This window comes from Diorhabda carinulata, unplaced genomic scaffold, assembly GCF_026250575.1.
Source record: "Diorhabda carinulata isolate Delta unplaced genomic scaffold, icDioCari1.1 Dcau_18, whole genome shotgun sequence".
Classification (NCBI taxonomy): Eukaryota; Metazoa; Arthropoda; class Insecta; order Coleoptera; family Chrysomelidae; genus Diorhabda; species Diorhabda carinulata.
Window position 1 is genome coordinate 80,001 of NW_026613963.1, and position 10,000 is coordinate 90,000.

At 35.6% G+C, this 10,000-nt stretch overlaps 3 non-coding genes across 3 annotated transcripts in view; all 3 read left to right on the forward strand.

Moving 5' to 3' along the window:
* The first annotated feature begins 5,512 nt into the window (after positions 1–5,512).
* On the forward strand, positions 5,513–7,434 carry LOC130903247 (small subunit ribosomal RNA). Its single transcript, XR_009060642.1, has one exon. It is a non-coding gene; the product is annotated as a small subunit ribosomal RNA (ribosomal RNA).
* A 1,113-nt stretch (positions 7,435–8,547) lies between these two features.
* Positions 8,548–8,703, forward strand: LOC130903269 (5.8S ribosomal RNA). Its single transcript, XR_009060663.1, has one exon. It is a non-coding gene; the product is annotated as a 5.8S ribosomal RNA (ribosomal RNA).
* Positions 8,704–9,415: 712 nt separating this feature from the next.
* Positions 9,416–10,000, forward strand: part of LOC130903262 (large subunit ribosomal RNA) — a 4,066-nt gene continuing 3,481 nt past the window's right edge. Inside the window, exon 1 of the ribosomal RNA XR_009060656.1 lies at positions 9,416–10,000. This exon is cut by the window's right edge and continues 3,481 nt beyond it. This is a non-coding gene — a ribosomal RNA (large subunit ribosomal RNA).

Below are 10,000 nucleotides of genomic sequence, written 5' to 3' on the forward strand. Positions count from 1 at the left end.
TTTCACAATTCATATTTTTTGACATTATTAATATTTTCATACAACTTTTATATAATCCACATCCAAAACAACTCTTTCAATTTTCACAGTTAATTTTGTTCATCAAGTTCCTATATCGAGAGCAATCTAATTTCATAATACTTGTTATTCATCATTATTACTATTTTCATAAAACTTTCATATAACACACCTCGAACCGCTTCTACATACAAAACATCTCCATTCAATTTTCACAATTCATCTTTTTCGACGAGTTCCTATATCCTGCCGCCCAGACACCAAACTTAACACGATTCTATAGACACTAGCGCCCTCTGCCGGAGAGACGCCAAACTTAACACGGTTTTATAGACACTAGCGCCCTCTGCCGGCCAGACGACAAACTAAACACGAACTTTTTCTAATCCAACTTTCACAATACATCTATTTCATACAACTTTTATATGTTACACCTCGAACAACGGTTTCTATTTTCATGTAACTTTAAACTAACTTACCCTAACCTAACCTAACCTAACCTAACCTAACCTAACTAACCTAACCTAACCTAACCTAACCTAACCTAACCTAACCTAACCTAACCTAACCTAACCTAACCTAACCTAACCTAACCTAACCTAACCTAACCTAACCTAACCTAACCTAACCTAACCTAACCTAACCTAACCTAACCTAACCTAACCTAACCTAACCTAACCTAACCTAACCTAACCTAACCTAACCTAACCTAACGTTTTTTTTAGTGTGGATGGAAAAATCTTCATAATACCCATCAGAAGGTGTCCCAGGTGTGCATCGCTTCACACAACCGAAACTAACATACATCTATTTCTTTATTTTTGGACAAGTACCTATTATATCGAGCGGAATATAAATTCACAATACTTTTTTCCCTTTGTTTCACTATTTTTATACAACTTTTATATGTTACACCCCGAACGGCTTCTACATAATAAACACCTTCATTCAATTTTCACAATTCATCTTTTTCGACAAGTTCCTATATCGAGCGGAATCTAATTTCCTAATACTTTGCTTTTCATAATTATTACTATTTTCATACAACTTTTATATAATACACCTCGTACGTTCATACATCGAGCGGCCATCTAATTTCATAATACTTTTTTCCGTTATTGTTAATATTTTCATAACACTTTTATATAATATACCTCGAACGGCTTCTACATAAAAAAAATTTCCATTCAATTTACACAATTCAACTTTTTCGACAAGTTGCTATATCCTGCCGACCAGACACCAAACTTAATACGGTTTTATAGACACTAGCGCCCTCTGCCGGCCAGTCACCGAACTTAACACGGTTTAATAGACACTAGCGCCCTCTGCCGGCCAGAAGACAAACTAAACACCGTTTTATAGACACTAGCGCCCTCTGCCGGCCAGTCACCAAACTTAGGTAATTTCCTAATACTTTGCTTTTCATAATTATTACTATTTTCATACAACTTTTATATAATACACCTCGTACGTTCATACATCGAGCGGCCATCTAATTTCATAATACTTTTTTCCGTTATTGTTAATATTTTCATAACACTTTTATATAATATACCTCGAACGGCTTCTACATAAAAAAAATTTCCATTCAATTTACACAATTCAACTTTTTCGACAAGTTGCTATATCCTGCCGACCAGACACCAAACTTAATACGGTTTTATAGACACTAGCGCCCTCTGCCGGCCAGTCACCGAACTTAACACTGTTTTATAGACACTAGCGCCCTCTGCCGGCCAGTCACCGAACTTAACACGGTTTAATAGACACTAGCGCCCTCTGCCGGCCAGAAGACAAACCAAACACAGTTTTATAGACACTAGCGCCCTCTGCCGGAGAGACGACAAACTAAACACCTTTTTATAGACACTAGCGCCCTCTGCCGGCCAGTCACCGAACTTAACACGGTTTAATAGACACTAGCGCCCTCTGCCGGCCAGAAGACAAACTAAACACCGTTTTATAGACACTAGCGCTCTCTGCCGGCCAGTCACCGAACTTAGCTAATTTCGTAATACTTTGCTTTTCATAATTATTACTATTTTCATACAACTTTTATATAATACACCTCGTACGTTCATACATCGAGCGACGATCTAATTTCATAATACTTTTTTTCTTTATCGTTAATATTTTCATAACACTTTTATGTCATACACCTCGGACGACTTCTACATACAAAACATCTCCATTCAACTTCACAAATCATCTTTCTCGACAAGTTCCTATATCGAGCGGAATTAAATTTCATAATACTTGTTTTTCATTATTATTTCTATTTTCATACAACTTTTATATAATACACCTCGTACGTTCATACATCGAGCGGCGATCTAAATTCATAATACTTTTTTTCCTTATTGTTAATATTTTCATAACACTTTTATGTGATAGATACACCTCGGACGGCTTTTAAATACAAAACATCTCCACTCAATTTTCACAAATCATCTTTTTCGACAAATTGCTATATCGAGCGGAATTTAATTTCATAATACTTGTTTTTCATTATTATTTCTATTTTCATACAACTTTTATATAATACACCTCGTACGTTCATACATCGAGCGGCGATCTAAATTCATAATACTTTTTTTCCTTATTGTTAATATTTTCATAACACTTTTATGTCATACACCTCGGACGGCTTTTAAATACAAAACATCTCCACTCAATTTTCACAAATCATCTTTCTCGACAAATTGCTATATCGAGCGGAATTTAATTTCATAATACTTGTTTTTTATTATTATTTCTATTTTCATACAACTTTTATATAATACACCTCGTACGTTCATACATCGAGCGGCGATCTAATTTCATAATACTTTTTTTCCTTATGGTTAATATTTTCATAACACTTTTATGTCATACACCTCGGACGACTTCTACATACAAAACATCTCCATTCAACTTCACAAATCATCTTTCTCGACAAGTTCCTATATCGAGCGGAATTAAATTTCATAATACTTGTTTTTCATTATTATTTCTATTTTCATACAACTTTTATATAATACACCTCGTACGTTCATACATCGAGCGGCGATCTAATTTCATAATACTTTTTTTCCTTATTGTTAATATTTTCATAACACTTTTATGTCATACACCTCGGACGGCTTTTAAATACAAAACATCTCCACTCAATTTTCACAAATCATCTTTCTCGACAAATTGCTATATCGAGCGGAATTTAATTTCATAATACTTGTTTTTCATTATTATTTCTATTTTCATACAACTTTTATATAATACACCTCGTACGTTCATACATCGAGCGGCGATCTAATTTCATAATACTTTTTTTCCTTATTGTTAATATTTTCATAACACTTTTATGTCATACACCTCGGACGGCTTTTAAATACAAAACATCTCCACTCAATTTTCACAAATCATCTTTCTCGACAAATTGCTATATCGAGCGGAATTTAATTTCATAATACTTGTTTTTCATTATTATTTCTATTTTCATACAACTTTTATATAATACACCTCGTACGTTCATACATCGAGCGGCGATCTAATTTCATAATACTTTTTTTCCTTATTGTTAATATTTTCATAACACTTTTATGTCATACACCTCGGACGGCTTTTAAATAAAAAACATCTCCACTCAATTTTCACAAATCATCTTTCTCGACAAATTGCTATATCGAGCGGAATTTAATTTCATAATACTTGTTTTTCATTATTATTTCTATTTTCATACAACTTTTATATAATACACCTCGTACGTTCATACATCGAGCGGCGATCTAAATTCATAATACTTTTTTTCCTTATTGTTAATATTTTCATAACACTTTTATGTCATACACCTCGGACGGCTTTTAAATACAAAACATCTCCACTCAATTTTCACAAATCATCTTTCTCGACAAATTGCTATATCGAGCGGAATTTAATTTCATAATACTTGTTTTTTATTATTATTTCTATTTTCATACAACTTTTATATAATACACCTCGTACGTTCATACATCGAGCGGCGATCTAATTTCATAATACTTTTTTTCCTTATTGTTAATATTTTCATAACACTTTTATGTCATACACCTCGGACGGCTTTTAAATACAAAACATCTCCACTCAATTTTCACAAATCATCTTTCTCGACAAATTGCTATATCGAGCGGAATTAAATTTCATAATACTTGTTTTTCATTATTATTTCTATTTTCATACAACTTTTATATAATACACCTCGTACGTTCATACATCGAGCGGCGATCTAATTTCATAATACTTTTTTTCCTTATTGTTAATATTTTCATAACACTTTTATGTCATACACCTCGGACGGCTTTTAAATACAAAACATCTCCACTCAATTTTCACAAATCATCTTTCTCGACAAATTGCTATATCGAGCGGAATTTAATTTCATAATACTTGTTTTTCATTATTATTTCTATTTTCATACAACTTTTATATAATACACCTCGTACGTTCATACATCGAGCGGCCATCTAATTTCATAATACTTTTTTTCCTTATTGTTAATATTTTCATAACACTTTTATGTGATAGATACACCTCGGACGGCTTCTAAATACAAAACATGTAATTTCATAATACTTCTTTTTAATATTCACAATACATCTTTTATATATTTTCACTATACATCTTTATTAATGTTAATGTAGAAGGCGTACCGTTGTACAGCGCACATATATGTGTGGTGTATCGAAGTTGACGTCTCGTTAAATTTTAATAAACTCGTTATAATTTACGTAAAGACGTTGTTTCGGTCATTCCACATCGGTGGATTATATAGTTTTCTGAAAGGGTCCCCGTTCTCCTCCAATATATTAACGTATATTGCTAGCGGTTCCCTTTTTAGATATTATATCAATTTATCCACAAATTAAATATCTATTGCGAGATCGCGAATTTAGCTAGCGTTCTATCGTGAGCGATTCATATGCGATCGTCTATGAAAAATATATATTATATTACACTTTTATATATATAATATACACAATATTTGCGATAACTCTCATTATTCCGTGCGAGAATAAAAATTTCGTTCATTATTACCTAATGTATAAACCATGTCGCTTACAATCTAGCGAAGGGTAGAGATAATGTCGAAATTGTAGCCCGGTCGACGTAATCATCTAATTTTTCTCATTTCGATTAAATTTAGATAGATTTATAGTCGATTCGGTGAAATTTTATAAAATAAGAAAAAATATAAATAAAGCGTGGCGCTGAAAATTATATATTTTCAATAATAAGCGCAGCAAACACGCAAAAGAAAAAGTAAATAACAATGTGTTTATACACGGAATATAGATGATTATTATATTATGTATAAATATAAAGTATATATGTAATATAAAAAACATCATCATAATTTATCCTCTTTTGGATATTGTTATTAAAACTTTTTCGATAATAGTTTTTTATTATAAAATATATATATATATATATAATAATAATAGTAATAATATATATTATATATATTATAAAACACAGTTCCCTGGTTGATCCTGCCAGTAGTCATATGCTTGTCTCAAAGATTAAGCCATGCATGTCTCAGTACAAGCCAAATTAAGGTGAAACCGCGAAAGGCTCATTAAATCAGTTATGGTTCCTTAGATCGTACCCACATTTACTTGGATAACTGTGGTAATTCTAGAGCTAATACATGCAAACAGAGTTCCGACCGGAGACGGAAGGAGCGCTTTTATTAGATCAAAACCAATCGGTGGCGGGCTTGCTCGTCATCGTACAATTTGGTGACTCTGAATAACTTTTCGCTGATCGCACGGTCTCGCACCGGCGACGCATCTTTCAAATGTCTGCCTTATCAACTGTCGATGGTAGGTTCTGCGCCTACCATGGTTGTAACGGGTAACGGGGAATCAGGGTTCGATTCCGGAGAGGGAGCCTGAGAAACGGCTACCACATCCAAGGAAGGCAGCAGGCGCGCAAATTACCCACTCCCGGCACGGGGAGGTAGTGACGAAAAATAACGATACGGGACTCATCCGAGGCCCCGTAATCGGAATGAGTACACTCTAAACCCTTTAACGAGGATCAATTGGAGGGCAAGTCTGGTGCCAGCAGCCGCGGTAATTCCAGCTCCAATAGCGTATATTAAAGTTGTTGCGGTTAAAAAGCTCGTAGTCGAATCTGTGTCCCACGCCGCTGGTTCATCGTACGCGGTGTTAACTGGCGTGTCGTGGGACGTCCTGCCGGTGGGCTTAGCTCGCAAGGGCGGCCCAACTCAATCCCGCCGCGGTGCTCTTGACTGAGTGTCGAGGTGGGCCGGCACGTTTACTTTGAACAAATTAGAGTGCTTAAAGCAGGCCAAAATTTTGCCTGAATACTGTGTGCATGGAATAATGGAATAGGACCTCGGTTCTATTTTGTTGGTTTTCGGAACCCCGAGGTAATGATTAATAGGAACGGATGGGGGCATTCGTATTGCGACGTTAGAGGTGAAATTCTTGGATCGTCGCAAGACGGACAGAAGCGAAAGCATTTGCCAAAAACGCTTTCATTGATCAAGAACGAAAGTTAGAGGTTCGAAGGCGATCAGATACCGCCCTAGTTCTAACCATAAACGATGCCAGCTAGCGATCCGCCGACGTTCCTCCGATGACTCGGCGGGCAGCTTCCGGGAAACCAAAGCTTTTGGGTTCCGGGGGAAGTATGGTTGCAAAGCTGAAACTTAAAGGAATTGACGGAAGGGCACCACCAGGAGTGGAGCCTGCGGCTTAATTTGACTCAACACGGGAAACCTCACCAGGCCCGGACACCGGAAGGATTGACAGATTGAGAGCTCTTTCTTGATTCGGTGGGTGGTGGTGCATGGCCGTTCTTAGTTGGTGGAGCGATTTGTCTGGTTAATTCCGATAACGAACGAGACTCTAGCCTGCTAACTAGGCGTATTTCGACATCCCAAAGGCCCGTCGGTATTGAGTTTCGGCTCTTGCCGTTCGCGGTTTTTACTGTCGGCGTACAAATAATTCTTCTTAGAGGGACAGGCGGCTTCTAGCCGCACGAGATTGAGCAATAACAGGTCTGTGATGCCCTTAGATGTTCTGGGCCGCACGCGCGCTACACTGAAGGAATCAGCGTGTCCTCCCTGGCCGAGCGGCCCGGGTAACCCGCTGAACCTCCTTCGTGCTAGGGATTGGGGCTTGCAATTGTTCCCCATGAACGAGGAATTCCCAGTAAGCGCGAGTCATAAGCTCGCGTTGATTACGTCCCTGCCCTTTGTACACACCGCCCGTCGCTACTACCGATTGAATGATTTAGTGAGGTCTTCGGACTGAGCGCGGTGGCGTTTCGGCGTCGCCGATGCTTCGGAAAGATGACCAAACTTGATCATTTAGAGGAAGTAAAAGTCGTAACAAGGTTTCCGTAGGTGAACCTGCGGAAGGATCATTACAGAGTATTTGTTCGTTTTTAAACAAAAAAAAAAAAAACGAAATCAAGTCTGTATTAATTGTAAAAGAGAATTTTCTTCTACAAAATTATCGAACTCTTCAAAAGAAATTTATATATGTTATAAATTATATATATATATATATATATATATATATATTATAGATGTATATATATTGAAATCTTTTTTTAATTTTTACAAAATTCGAACAAGTTTCGAATAAAATTAAAAAAAAAAAGATAAATATAATTCATACGTCTATAAAAATATATTTACATATATAAATTTTTCCAATAAAAATATAACGAAAAATTTTTATCATAGTTTATAGAAGGCGTCGACGACGATGACGACACAACAATAACAACATATGTATTATTATATATTATAACGATTGACGGAACGATCATTAACAAAATTTCTTGTTAACTAAAAACGTTCTGATAAAGAATCGTTATTATAATAAACGAAAAATATATAGTTTATTGAAACGTCGTCTGTTGTCGTGTGTGTGTCTATATTTTTATGGATAAATTTTATTTCGTTTATTATATTATTACTTAAGTTTTTTATCGTTTGAAGGTAATACAAGAAAATATCGACAAGATTATATGTGATGATTATGTTATTGAGACATTTTCATCCGGGTACCTAAACGAAATTTAAGCACATGTCGATTCTATCGATATGTATAAAAATTCGTTTTAGAAATAATATTTTATGTATTATTTCGAAGGTGTTCGAAGATTTACGCCCGACCGTCGAAATTTGTATAAAACTTTCAAGATAAAAAAAAAACTGTAATAATATAAAGAGGAGGAATATATCGTGCGAGATATCTGTCTATGCGCGCCTCGTTTGTAATAAAACATGTGCAGCGGTTAAAATTTATCAGATATATCAAAGTACGATATTATAATTTCTCTAAAAGTTTCGAATAATTACCATTTATTATAATATATATATATATATATATATATATATATAAAAAATGTCGTTATATAAATTTTCTATACGCGTATAAGATATTATAATAATATTATTAATTTAATAATAATCAAATATTAAAAATACGACGAATAGAATATGAGAAAACGACATAATAATAAAATGATTACCCTGAACGGTGAATCACTTGGCTCGTGGGTCGATGAAGAACGCAGCTAATTGCGCGTCAACTTGTGAACTGCAGGACACATGAACATCGACATTTCGAACGCACATTGCGGTCCTCGGATACTCGTTCCCGGACCACTCCTGACTGAGGGTCGTATCAATTTAAAAGACTGCTTAGAATTTAAAATTTTTCTATTTATTAAAGAAAAATAATGCCTAAGCGTGTTGGATGTGAAACAATAACGCACACTAATTAAGAAAAAACACATGCACATACAAACTTGTGCGTATTTTTTTTTGTATTTGTGCGGCATCCTAAAGTGCGAAAAGCAGCGTAAATTTTTATAGAAAAAGTTACGCAATTTTTGAACACAACCCGCTATACCATAAATTAATCGTGTATTTATATGAAATACATAAAATTTGTTTGGTAGAGAGTTATATTTATATATAATATATATATATATTATACATATATACGACGTATATATAGTCGATAAATAAGTGTGTGTATATATAATATATTTATGATAAAATGATAACGCGGTCGTCGTGTCCGAGAGAAATAATAAAGTTTCGAAGACTGGACGTCTGACCAGTGTTTTATTTATATCATTTATACACACGGTATATCGACAAAATATATGAATTATATATATTAAAAATATTATATATGTATAAAGGCTGGTGGTGTGTTGCTGATGCTGATGCTGATGCTGATGCTGATGCTGATGCTGATGCTGATGCTGCTGCTGCTGCTGCCGACTCTTTAAATAAAAACAAATAATGTTATATTTCATATGAGAGATGATTATGATAGTTTGGCGAATTGTATTTAAATATTATACGAGATATATTATAATATATCGACCTCAGAGCAGGTGAGATTACCCGCTGAATTTAAGCATATTACTAAGCGGAGGAAAAGAAACTAACTAGGATTCCCTCAGTAGCTGCGAGCGAACAGGGAAAAGCCCAGCACCGAATCCCGTGGTCGATATCGGCCACCGGGAAATGTGGTGTTAGGGAGGATCCGTTTATCACGAGATCGTGCGGCGCGTCCAAGTCCTTCTTGAACGGGGCCACAGCCCATAGAGGGTGCCAGGCCCGTAGCGACCGTTGCCGATTGCGTGAGGATCTCTCCTGAGAGTCGGGTTGCTTGAGAGTGCAGCCCTAAGTGGGTGGTAAACTCCATCTAAGGCTAAATATGACCACGAGACCGATAGCGAACAAGTACCGTGAGGGAAAGTTGAAAAGCACTTTGAAGAGAGAGTTCAAGAGTACGTGAAACCGTTCAGGGGTAAACCTGAGAAACCCGAAAGGTCGAAAGAGGAAATTCATTCGCGTTTCGATAATTGAAGTTGAACGTTTGTATGACGGATATTGTTTGTGTTTCGGCATATTACAATAAATCGCGTTTTACGTTTTTCTAATCGATATCGAACGCGTGCA